General features: G+C 49.2%; 1 protein-coding gene across 11 annotated transcripts in view; it reads right to left on the bottom strand.

The window, feature by feature from the left end:
* Positions 1 to 581: 581 nt before the first annotated feature.
* The window catches only part of AIRIM (AFG2 interacting ribosome maturation factor), a 30,486-nt gene continuing 19,446 nt past the window's right edge, over positions 582 to 11,621 (bottom strand). For 5 of the 11 annotated variants that reach the window (XR_014935312.1, XR_004309526.2, XR_014935316.1 and 2 more), the window contains 2 exons: positions 6,152 to 6,915; positions 582 to 6,055 (listed from right to left, as the gene is read on the bottom strand). The gene's annotated coding sequence lies outside the window, so the exon portion shown is untranslated. The remainder of the gene's footprint in view (positions 6,056 to 6,151; positions 6,916 to 11,621) is intronic. The other 6 variants (XR_014935313.1, XR_014935317.1, XR_014935320.1 and 3 more) reach the window with 3 other exon arrangements.

The raw sequence follows: 11,621 nt of genomic DNA, 5'->3' as shown, positions 1-11,621 counted from the left end.
CCACTCTTACTTGGGGAAAGCAGCTTCATTCACCAAAGGACAATGGAAGATGTTTCCCATTAACACCTCTAACACCCCCATCAGAACATTCCTGGTTGTGCTGAAGTGCTAATGAGATTTCACTCTTATACTATAGGAGGAGAGACATAATTGGGGCACATTTCATTTTCACAGCTGGAGAGGCTGTCTTAATTGACTGAGATTAACCCTTCTGCTTGAGACAGCAGCTCTCCTGGATGGTAGCAAGGAAGAAATGGGCGAACACCAGAGCAATGATCGGATGAAGGATGGCAGGTGCAAAAGCAGGTGAAAATGAGCAGTGTGTCCATCCCCAAGTGGGTGCAGAGCTGTGTGCAGACATGTAAAAACGATTTAATTTCATGCTTTAATTCTCCAAAGCTTCTACATTCCCTGTGCCATACAGGCAATGGGATCTGCACCCTCAGCTCTTGTGATGCACCCTATGGATTGAACCCCATGCCCCTGCTTAGGGCTGCACTGTGAAGCTCCCCCACTTGGATGCAGCTATACATAGAGATGTCCCAGCAAATGAGTAAAGGGAGAAATAAGGTGAGCAAACGTTTCATGTAACGGATGGTTTAATTGCTGACATCTGTGATAAAAGTTCTGATGTTGTTGGTTTGGGTTGTTTTTTCTTCTTTCCAAACTTATCTCAGGATGAAGCAGAGATGTAAGGGCAAATTCTTCCTGCAGTCCCTTTGAGTCTCATCCAAGGAGGATAGGGAATAAAATGTGGCGCATGTTAAACATGTAAATGAGGTACTGATTTATCTGTTTCTTGCATGAGATCTTCTTTGGCTGCATCGGAATTACTGTGTTATTTATAAGCCTTAAACATTTAAAATTAGATGTGCGGTTTGAAAACAAAGCATCAAAACCTTCGTACAAACCACATTGTTTCAATAGTAAATTAGCTTTTTGTTTGTTTGTTTGTTTGTTTAATAAAAGAGCAAATTCAGAATGTTTCTGTGCAGGATCAGACCTGCACTTCATGTGGTTCGCATCCACATCGGATCCACTCTGCAGGACTGGGTTCTTCTTGCAATGATTTGCAACGGTGAAGTCAAAATAAACAGATCTGGTTTCGTTCAGGACTATTTCCTTGTTATTGAAAAGCATCATTTTCTACACCGTCCCTTGATGTACTGTGGGGAAATACTGCATGGATGCTCATACGCACAAGCAGGCAGCTGGACATCTACATCATGGCTGAAATGATACCCACATAGCAAGTCTGCCCTGGAAGGAGGAACTGCATGCTGGAACGTAAACGTGCAACCTCCTGGCCTCTTTGTAAGCTGTAGGTCCAGGGAAGACAGGTGGATGCCTGCACTCCAGCTCAATCCTCATCACAGACCCAGCATTCACCCCTCCCTTTCCAAACACAAGACAAAGTAGGACTACCACAGGCACCCTGATGCTTTGATCTCTTTTAAAGGATGGATAATTGCATACATTTCTGAAGCCAGGATGGAGATGCACCTCGGTGATCAGAGGAAGAGGTCTGGGGCTGCCATGGCCTCAGACCTTTGTGTGAGGCTGTGAGAATCGCGCCTTGGAGCATTGCAGGCTCCTGCATTCAGTCATACCACAACTTTCAGCTTCTGGCTATTCTTGCAACTTGTGCGTTCTTCAAACAGGGGGAAGAAATGCTGATGTCTCTCGTTTACCATCACAGGCCGTCGCCCCACCATCATCACCCCATAAACATGTCAACAGCGAAACGCAAACCAAATTGCAGCGAAGAAGCTCAACCATAAGTCGGTCCCATTAGCGTGTAATTGAGATGGCAACGAGAAGATGGCTGAGAGTCGATGAAGGGCTCCATGTGCTGGGGTGAGACATAACCATGGGGAGTGTCAAGGCTGTGCTGCAGCTCTATACGTGTTTGGGTCCCATCACAGTGGTTAACATCCCCAAAATTGGTGGTTTTCTCCCAAAAGAAATGACCAACATCCCCAACCGCGAGGCCAAACTGCCTGACACAGGCACGGGACCGGCCCCGTAGGCAGTTAGAAACAGCAAGATGAATTACCCATCCAGAAAACACAAATCAGAGAGCATGGCTGCTCTCCAGGCCGTGCGTGTCACTGCCTATTGTTGTCTTGGGGTCTCCTGTCATCCTTTCCACACTGACCCTGATGTATCTCTTTCACCCCAAGCCGTGCATTGGCAGCAGTGTGAGTCAGCACTGCCCCCCAGGTCCCCTCCATCCCACTCAGCACCCACTGCATGCTAGGAAAACCAGAAATCTTACTGGAGGACAGGAAGCTTTTGCTAATACCCCATTTAATGCACTTTTCTTTCTTCCTTCTTTTTTTTTTTCCTAATAGCAACAGAGGAGTCGAGGGGGGAAAAGCAAGAATTGCAGGAATTGCTCATTCCATTTCCTGTGGTTTCATAATTTTGCTGCTTACCAATGTTGAATTTCACGAAGCTTGTGGTTTCCCAACAGCCTTCATCTGTGGGGAGGATACATTTCAGTAGCGAACTGAACTGACACAGAATTCCCAACGAAAATAATGTGACAGCAATTGGCATTCTGAACTATGTGAGAAAGAAACACAAATACCCCCACTGACTGAGCGGCCCAGGAGAAGAAGCAAAGCACAACATCCCCATTATCAGCAGGTCGCTTCCGAGCTGTCACAAACAGAGATCACTGCAGATCTTCCATCTCCATCCATGTGCAAAGTGCAGCCAAGTGTGGGCTGGGGGCTGCACGACTGAACTCTGGCTCTTGTGAATGGAAAACGCCCAATTGCGTGTTGGAAAACCATGGTGTGTTCCTCCTGTCTGCGGGTACTGGCAAGCAGGCAGGTTGCAGTGGGTGGCAGGAAGGAAGCGGAGGGGGCTTTGGTGGGGTTTTTGACTGGAAAAATCAGAGGTTTTGCATGTGGCCCCCTCTGGCTGCGTTCCTGTGCCCCCAAGCCTGGTGCATCACCACGTTGCTCTACATGCTGGTCTGCTTTACATCACAGGGGTAAAAAGGAGAGTGGGAAAGAGAAGAACATCCTGCTGGTTGAGCAGTTGAGCAGAAGCACACTGTGATGGTGTTTTGCATCTGCATGAACACGGGCAGGGACACTGCTGATGTACCTGGTTGGGGATGCTCTGTGCTGGGAGCATGATGGTGGGTGGTGCTGCAGTGGGGGTCATCCTGGGACCCTCCTGAGAGCTCAGTAGAGCCACCAGAGGGAGTCCCACTGCCCTCAATGGGTCAGGTCTGCAATTTACAGGCCCCATTGTGATGCCCCCCGCCCTTTAAGGCACACAGCACTGGGCCAGCACTAGGCTCTGCTTCTGAGCATCTTCTGGTGCACTTCATGGGTCTCTATTGATTAGATACAGTAATAGCTGCTAACATCCTCCTCTGCAAACTGCTGGGGGTTTCACTTGTGTTTATTGAGAATAAACTCTCAGAGGTGAAGAGGAGCCTGTTAGTGACACGGACTCACAGCACAGAAAATACATTTGTAAGCTCAGAATTTATAGCCTGCCTCCATAAAGCTGTCCAGAATCTGCGGATCTTTGCTTTAGATACTCATGTTAAAATAATTTTCATTCTGTTAAATGAAAAGTGCTTTAAGTTTGGCAGGCCTGCGCTGCTCATGCTCTCACCACTTCATAAATAATACTTCATAATAACAGCTCAGAATAAAACAAAAAAAAAAAGAAAGAAAAAGGAGAGGGGGCTGAGGTCCACCCCAAGCCCTCCGTGTTGGCTGTAAATACCTCTTGCTATGATGTCAGCGTCGCTCTGACAGCATATCTGCTCAAATCACTACCACATGTGCAGCCAGGGGATGTGCTTTACCTGGACTTTCCACTGATTGAGTAATGCAGCTCAGAGTCCTGGCAGAGCCCTGGCCTGGCTCATGGGTTCAGTCCCCTCTGTGTTTTCCTGTTCATCAGTTCCTAACGTTGGCCAACGCCATCCCATTGAATTGTCCTCTTTCTGCTCTCCCAACACTTTCATCCTCTAAATAAATATTGCTTCACACTTTCCTGAGTGCCTTAGATATGATTTAATTCAAAACACGCTGTCGCAGGAATGGGAAGAGGATGAACTCTTTGTTTGGACAGAAACCAGATCCCACGTAAGGACAGAGAGTAAAACAGTCCCACCTCTATGAGCTCCAAGAAACAAACTCCTCCTTGCTGCAAGAGATGCATCCAAAATTAGGAGGCTTTGCCACAATCTCATGTGGCCTGAACCACCTCGTTCATGCCCCACGGGCTGCAGCTTGGGAAGGCTGGGGATACTTGTTCCTTGTACCTATGGGCCAGCATCCTCCCATCTTCCTGAAATGCTCCAGGAGGTGCAAAAAGACACAAAGGAAGCTGCAGCCTCTCTCTGTATTCCCCCCATGTCCCGCCCTGCCACGTGCCCTGGCTCCTACTGGCAGCAGCTTGTTGCTCCTACAGCAGCACAGGGGTTTTAGGTCCAATAACGCTTCTAATGACCCTTGAAAATTGTTTACCAGCCCTCGAAGGGGCTGAATTAATGAAATCTGCCTGGATTTCAAATGGGTGTGACTGAGAGGAGGGAGGAACCCACCGGTCACCCTGCAGAGGAGCCTGTGGGCTGAACGTGATCCCCTCACTCTTTGGATCCCTTCAAGAGGGTTTTTTCTCCCTGCATGGCTTTGTACCCATGATTTTAATTAGTCCGCTCTGTGAAGTGGTTTGGGGATGCAGTTCGTATGAAAGGCACAGTAAAAAAAAAGAGCACAGTCTGGTACTAAATAGCAGGAGGACGTGTCCACATGTGGCAGCTGTTAGTCACATTGCTGAGCCATTGTCTGGGAGGGCTCGGTCGCACTGCCTGGCTCTGAGAACAGGAGAGGGCAGGGTATGGCTTGGAAATGGAGCAGGAGCTGAGAAATACGTGCATAAAAACCCTCTGCTAACGTGTAAATGCAGCAAAGCATTTCTAGCACATACTTGCCTGGAAGCTCTATGTTGTCCCTTCCCATCCCAGCAGAGAAGATGCTCCAGGCCTGCAAACTCCAGCTGGGTTTCTGCAGCAATATTATGGGTGTTTCCCAGGGCAGGGGTACTGGGGGGATGCTCAGGGCAGTCTGACCCCAACCACGGCTGCGTTATCCTGCCCAGCCACGTCCTTTGTGTTAGCAGGAGGGAGATCTCTGAGGATTTGGCTCAGAGCAGACAATGATGCCATGAGCACAGAGTTCTTCTCTGTGCCAATTCGTCTAACCTAATAAAAGGGGGAAATTTCCACTGACCCCAGGGGAGCTGGATGGTTGAGACAGAAAAAAGAGGTGGAAAATTATTTATGACAGTGTAATTGCATTTGAGACAACTTGTGTCCAGCCAAGATTCCACAAGAAATTTAGGAAAGAACAACTTTAGGTCAAGCTGATTTGTTGTCCTGTGTGTGGAGGGGCAGATTTCCCCTGTGAAAATTGGGCTTTGTAACCATGTAAGGACTCATAATCAAAATTAATGTGGAAAATAAATCGCTGGCTGCCATCCCTGACAGCAACGGACACTCACTTAACTCTGCTGTCCTGAGACTGCTACATGTCCCAGCCTACCCGGCCCCGCAGAGATGACATTCTCCTTTGGTCCCTTTAAAATCTTGTTTTATTGTCCCTGGGGCAGGAGGGAGGAACAAAAGGATGCCAGCACTCAGGGCAGGGTGGCAGGAGCTGTGTAATCCTGGCTGGGACAGGAGGGGATGGCTTGCAGCCCTGTCTGACGGCAAAGCATCAGTGCTCTGGGCTGTCTACATGGCACTGTGGTGAGTGATGTGAGCGCAATGTGGGTGCACAGAGCCTCCAGGCACAGCTGATCCCAACCCCTTTTACCTGACCATGCTGCAGTGCTGCTTGGTTTCTTCATAATGGTGCTCCCCATGCAATGCTCAGAAGTCCAGGTTTAACACACTGATGGAGATGTGCTCCTCCTTAGTTTCAGCTGTATTCTCAGTCTTTAAGAGTGGCACATTTTCAAGCATTTTTCTTCCTTTTCCAAGGAATCTGGATGCCTTCTCTTTTCTCAGATAAAGCTGTGCAATCAATAAGTAAACAGAGGTTAAACAGCTGTTTGGTTCAGTAAAATTATTGTGATGGAGAGGTAATCAATGATAAATGGAAACGCTCACTGATGTTAAAGGCTCACAGTAAAACACCACAAAGGAGCAGTCTCCAGAAAGAGATGTTTCTTCAGTGGCAGTCAGTTCTTAAGTGGGGTCTAGGAGAGGTGCAGCCAAGCTCCATCCCTTCTGGTAGCACAGGTGAATTGCCTTTGCCTGCTCTCCCATGACTGACTCATTGCTTGCCTCAGGTGGTCAGTCAGAGGTACAGACTAGTTCCCATACAAAAGGTGAGAGTCTCCCTCTCTCTGATGCTTTCAATTAAGTCCGAAATTTGGAGCTTTAGGGAAAAAAATCTATGCAAAGAAACAGAATCATAGAATTACAAGTGCTGGAAAAGATCCCTAAGGCTGAACCCAACCACCAACCCATCCCCACCATGCCACTAAATTGCATCTTCATAAGGACAAAGGCTGTTTGCTCTCCCACCCAACCCAAGAGTGATAATGCAGGGAGAGGCCCAGTCCATGCACAGGGATGCGATTCACAAGCCCTGAAGATGCAGAACCTGCAGAAAGAGGTCATGAGGATGTGACCCAAGGATCTTAACCTGTCTCCATTAAAGAATGCGCTGCTAATTCCAGTGGTTAACTTGATGATGTGTCATTTCCCTCCGTTGTTTGGTTCAAAAGATGAAGACTGAACGTCGATCTTAACGTTGCCCAGCTTTCAGATATCGCCCTTGGGAAAGCTTCAATCTCATCTTTTGTTTTCGTTTCTTTTTCTTTCTTTCTTTTTGCAGGTCCACAAATGTGTTTGTTTTAATAACGCAGCTGCAGGACAGATTAAAAAAAGCAAGTATCACTGGCATTTAATATCTCTAATCCAGCAGTAAGACAAGCCTGCCGACTGTTTGCTTAATGTTCAACATCCCTTTCTGATTAAGCAAAAGGTTTGAAGTGATTATAGTTTATTTACAACAAAAGTGGGCTTAAATGAGAGTTAATTCCTCCCCCTCCTCCCTCATCGGGCCCTTTGCCAGTTGCCATGTGTCTGCTCAGCTCCCTTTAGCAGAGCACCCGCAGAAGCCAGGGCAGGTGTTCCCATTGGGAAGGGCTTCTCCCCAAGTGATGCCCATCTGGGGGTCCCAGTTCTGACTCTCCCCCCCACCCCCAAGTACCTGCATGTACAAAAGGAAATGCTGCAGCTGAATAAAAACAAAACAGTAAAAATCCAGAGGAGCAGCATTTAGGGGCTGATTTCCCATCCCACACCTGGGACTGCCTGACATTGCCTGGATCTGGAGGAACAGCAGCTCCCTCCCAGGGGTGAAATAAGAGAATTATCCCGATCTGTAATGGCACACAGGTCTTTGCAGCCTCCAGCCAGCTCGGTGTGAGCAGGTGATGCTGTGAGGAAGAGGAGGCAGGGAAGCAGCACAGGGGACCTTGATGCTTTCCTCCCCAAGGGGCAGGTTGGGAATCTGTTGCTTTGGGGACAATCTGCAGAGCAGAGGGGTCAGGGCAGAGGACAGCAGTGCTGCCCATGGACTGCAGCTCTGCACAAGAGCAGCTGGAGACCTTTGCTGTCCCAATCAGATAACTCATCATTCCGGGTGCCAAGAGCCATCTGTGCCACTTGCAAGGCATCATCTCTCTGTTAATTGGAAGTAATTTTCCTATAAAAATATAAAATTGCTTCTGCAAACAAAACGTTAGGCACGCGCTGCACGCTGAAGTGGTGAAATACTGTGAGGGGTCGGGAGCTGGAGGCAGAGCTCTGCTCTGGACAGGGATTCACTTCCCAGCAGTGTGGGCAGCTCAGTGCACACAATGCAGCTGGCGGGAGCCCGAGGGGAAGCTCGCCGACATTGCCCATATTACTACCTACGGGATCAATGGAGGCCCCAGCTCTCACCGGCAGGGAGTGCAAGAAAGAAAGGCACAAAAGCTGTGGAGAGTGAATAAACTCAATTAGATCGCTGTAATTGCAACAAGAATTAGTGTGGGGGTCGGGCACATGTGCCGTCTCGGAGCAGTAATTAAAAGTGCAGTGTTTGCCATGCTGGGGAGGTGGCCTGCTGGGTCCCAGCAGTGCCCTTTGAAAAGCTCCACGATGGAGCTTCGGGGCTGGATAAATACAAATGTCAGTGCCTCGCAGCCCATGGGGGGACTCTCAATCCACAGCCCAGTGGGAGAATCCCCTGCTTTACATTCCCAACAGTTGGGCTAATTTCAGAGTCAGGCTTTGATGTGCTTTGGGGAGCCCTGTGTGCTACACACTTTCCCAGCGAGGCACCCCCTCCCTTTCTCAAATGCTTTATTAATTTTCTCCTGTGGTTTTTTTTATCCTCCCTTTCTCTTGGGCCTGCCTGCAACTTCTCTTTTGTGCTCAAACAGCGGGGCTCGTAGCCGAGAATTTATATCATTCTGAAATATATATAAAGAGGGGATAAAAGAGAAGATGTAGGAACCTGCGGAGATTTCTGCAATTATCCACCCTGGGAGCCGGGGTCTTCTTCCTCCTGCAGCTCACTGTGCAGCCTTCCCTTGTCCTCCCTCATCTCCCCCATCAGCAGGGAACTGGGGCTGGCTGGTACCCAGGAGACAGCAATGGTAACATAGGGTTGTTAGAGCCTCATGAAGGGCTGGTGACCACCCCTAAGGGGAGCAGAGCCAACAAGGTGGGTGCAGCATCCTTAGGCTGCTGACAGTGCAGGTAGTGGGCATTTAGGGAGCAGCACAGCTGATGCACCAAGGCATTGCATGCCCAACACTGCACCCTGCCCACATCAGTCCACTGTGGTCCTCTTCCCACAGCTGGTGCTCCCCAGGAGCAGCTCATGCATACAAGATGCTACAGCTGTAAGGAGCATTGCTGCAGCCTCACGATGCTCAACAGACTTGGGGCTGAAGCTCCCCAGGATGCCCCAGCCTTCTTCTCTCTTTCCCCCACATCCCACCCCGCTGCTGGGCAATGGCGACATCCACATGCCGCAGCGAACAGCCCAATGCTGCTCGGCTTTTGCTAAGCTGGCATTCAGCTCCTTTCCTGTTTCTTATTATCAACTGAATTTGGCATGGAGGGGATTCTCTCCCCACATCCCGTTGGCACACAAAAGGCTCAAAAACCAGCAAAACCATTGTTTGTACTTGAAGGGCGGGGACCAGGGTGAAAAGAACAGCATGTTTTAGAGCCCAGAGCTAGGAACCATTAGAGCATCTGGAACAGTTAGTGGGACAGGGGCGTTACAATTAAATAAAAATGGGTGATTACAGAGCTGTTCCCTCGTTCTGACATACACAAGGGAAGCAGCGGCACATGCCTGAGCATGCAGTTAAGGGGATTCCTCTCCTACAGACCCGGAATAAATGGGGTTTTCATCAGGGAAGTTTGAGGTCGGTATGAGAGCCTTATGAGGGATTGAGGACCGCTGCTGCTTATTGCCAGGACACCATGTAGAGGCGTTTCTCACTGCAGGAGATGAGCGGGTGCAGAGAAAGGAGCCACATTCCTCACAGCCGGGGCCCCCAGCAGCACGTGGGAGCTTTGCTTTGTGGCTGCCGGGTTCCCCAACCCCTCAGAGAGCACAGGGTGCTCAGCCTGGTTGTCAGCTTGCAGCTGGGATGGAGCTTCCCCACCAGAACTTTAGCTTTCTCTTTTAACAAGTCCCTTAGGAGCTCTCATGCCCCATCCCTCCAGTTCCTGCTATTCAGAGGATTGGACAGCTCAGCTTTCACAAAGATATACATGTCCTGCAGAAAGAAATCCTACTGTTTGAGGACCTCAGTCCCGTCCCTTAAAATGTGCTGTTTTCATTAAAGCGGTGAAATCGGATTTCAAAAACAAAACAACAAAAAAACAACCAACCAACACACACAAAAAAAAGCCAGGATTTGGATAGCGGCCCTTGATTTGGGCCTGATGAACAAGATCCAGAAGCAAAACAAAGGCTGTTTCCACAATGGTTGGAGGGAAAGGGAATCGGTCCAATTGCAAAACTTGGATCCTGGCACCGAGGGAGTCTTTGTGTGCAAGACCTGTGGCAATGGATGGCAATGACTTCGGGAAATTCAATACTCACCCAGCTCATAAACAGAAAACAAGGAAAATAAACTTGGGCAGATGGGAGGAAGCGGAGAGCCAAAGCCATGGATTTCTGCTAGATTGGATATGGGCCACTCCATCCTGGTCAGTGGGATGGGGCTGTAGAACACTGAATGGGGCCGCAGTCACAGTGAGCTGTTATGGGGGGTCACGGCCATCCCCCATCTATAGAGTGCCTGCAGGTGGAAGGTTGGTCCTCTTTATGTTCAGTTCCTCACCGTATTCACTGCATGGGGGAAGACCTGCCATCACAGCACACACTGAACGTAGGTGATGGCTGAGGATGTGACGTGAGCTGCGATGAGATGGAGGCAGCAATGAAAGGTTCAGTGAACAGAATGACTTTGGAAAGGAAGGTTTTGAGAAACAGAAAGGATGACTCCATAAAGCCTCAAAGCCACTGCCTGATGGCGCTGCCTCACTCTGAAACATAAGAACTGACTGTTCTCTTCTGGCCACAGACAAGAGGAATCAGTATTTAGACCATTTATGGGCCAGAGCGGGTCAGCGGAGATATGAAATCTGTGGGATCATTGAATTCCCTCATTGCCACAGCCCTACATTTGCAATAGCAGAATGATGAAACTCCGCACATCCCACCAGCCGCTGGGCACTGCCTGCAAGCACGTGGCAAGGGCAGAACTACCCACCTTCCTGAGCCACACCAGGCATTGGGACACCAGGAACCAACCCAGATCCGGGGCTGGAAGCCACAATCATTGCAGAGCCTGAATGTGCACCTCCCCCCAGTGAGCTGCCACAGAAGCATTTTGCGTGTAGGGAAAGCCTATGGTATTTTTATGTCCTGACAGATTTTCATTCTTTTGGCACAGAAAGAGAAACAGCGTCCTCCCCTCAAATTAGGCAACTATCATTGTTTATTTCAAAGTTTAGAACTACTGGCTCATAAAAACAAAGCAATTGAGAGCGGGGAGTGCTGCGAGATGACATGGTTGCTGCTGGTAGCAGTAAGGAGCTGGGACTGATGCCATCCAGTGCCCATCATGGGGTCCCTCCACTCATGAATGTCCCAAACTGGGGTCTGCATGGCCACCTCCTGCATGGCAGCAAGGACTGCTGCCATGTCCATGACCAAGGATGTAATATGGACTTCCTTCTCCATTGCAATAAGCAAAGCTCACCCCAGCTCAGCTTCCTTGGTGTTCTGCTCACCCTTAGCCATCTGGATAGGACCCCCAGAGCTCTGCCCTCCAGCAGCCACACAGGAGATGCCCAATTTCTGTTCATGATCACCGTGAGTGTGCAACCCCACCATCTTCAGCACTTGGCTGGCCCTAGAATGAAGGCATGATGCCACGATGAAGCCTTTGCCTGTTCGAACCAGGCAAATTAGACTAAAGAAATCCAAGCCAGCCACCTACTGCTCCTCCTAGGAAATTCATAGAAGCATCTTTGGTCTGACCTTCATTTC

Source organism: Coturnix japonica, chromosome 17 (assembly GCF_054131305.1).
Source record: "Coturnix japonica strain WE chromosome 17, WE-NBRP24, whole genome shotgun sequence".
Classification (NCBI taxonomy): domain Eukaryota; kingdom Metazoa; phylum Chordata; class Aves; order Galliformes; family Phasianidae; genus Coturnix; species Coturnix japonica.
Note: the sequence above shows the minus strand (reverse complement) of the source record. Positions and strands in the feature narration are given on the sequence as shown.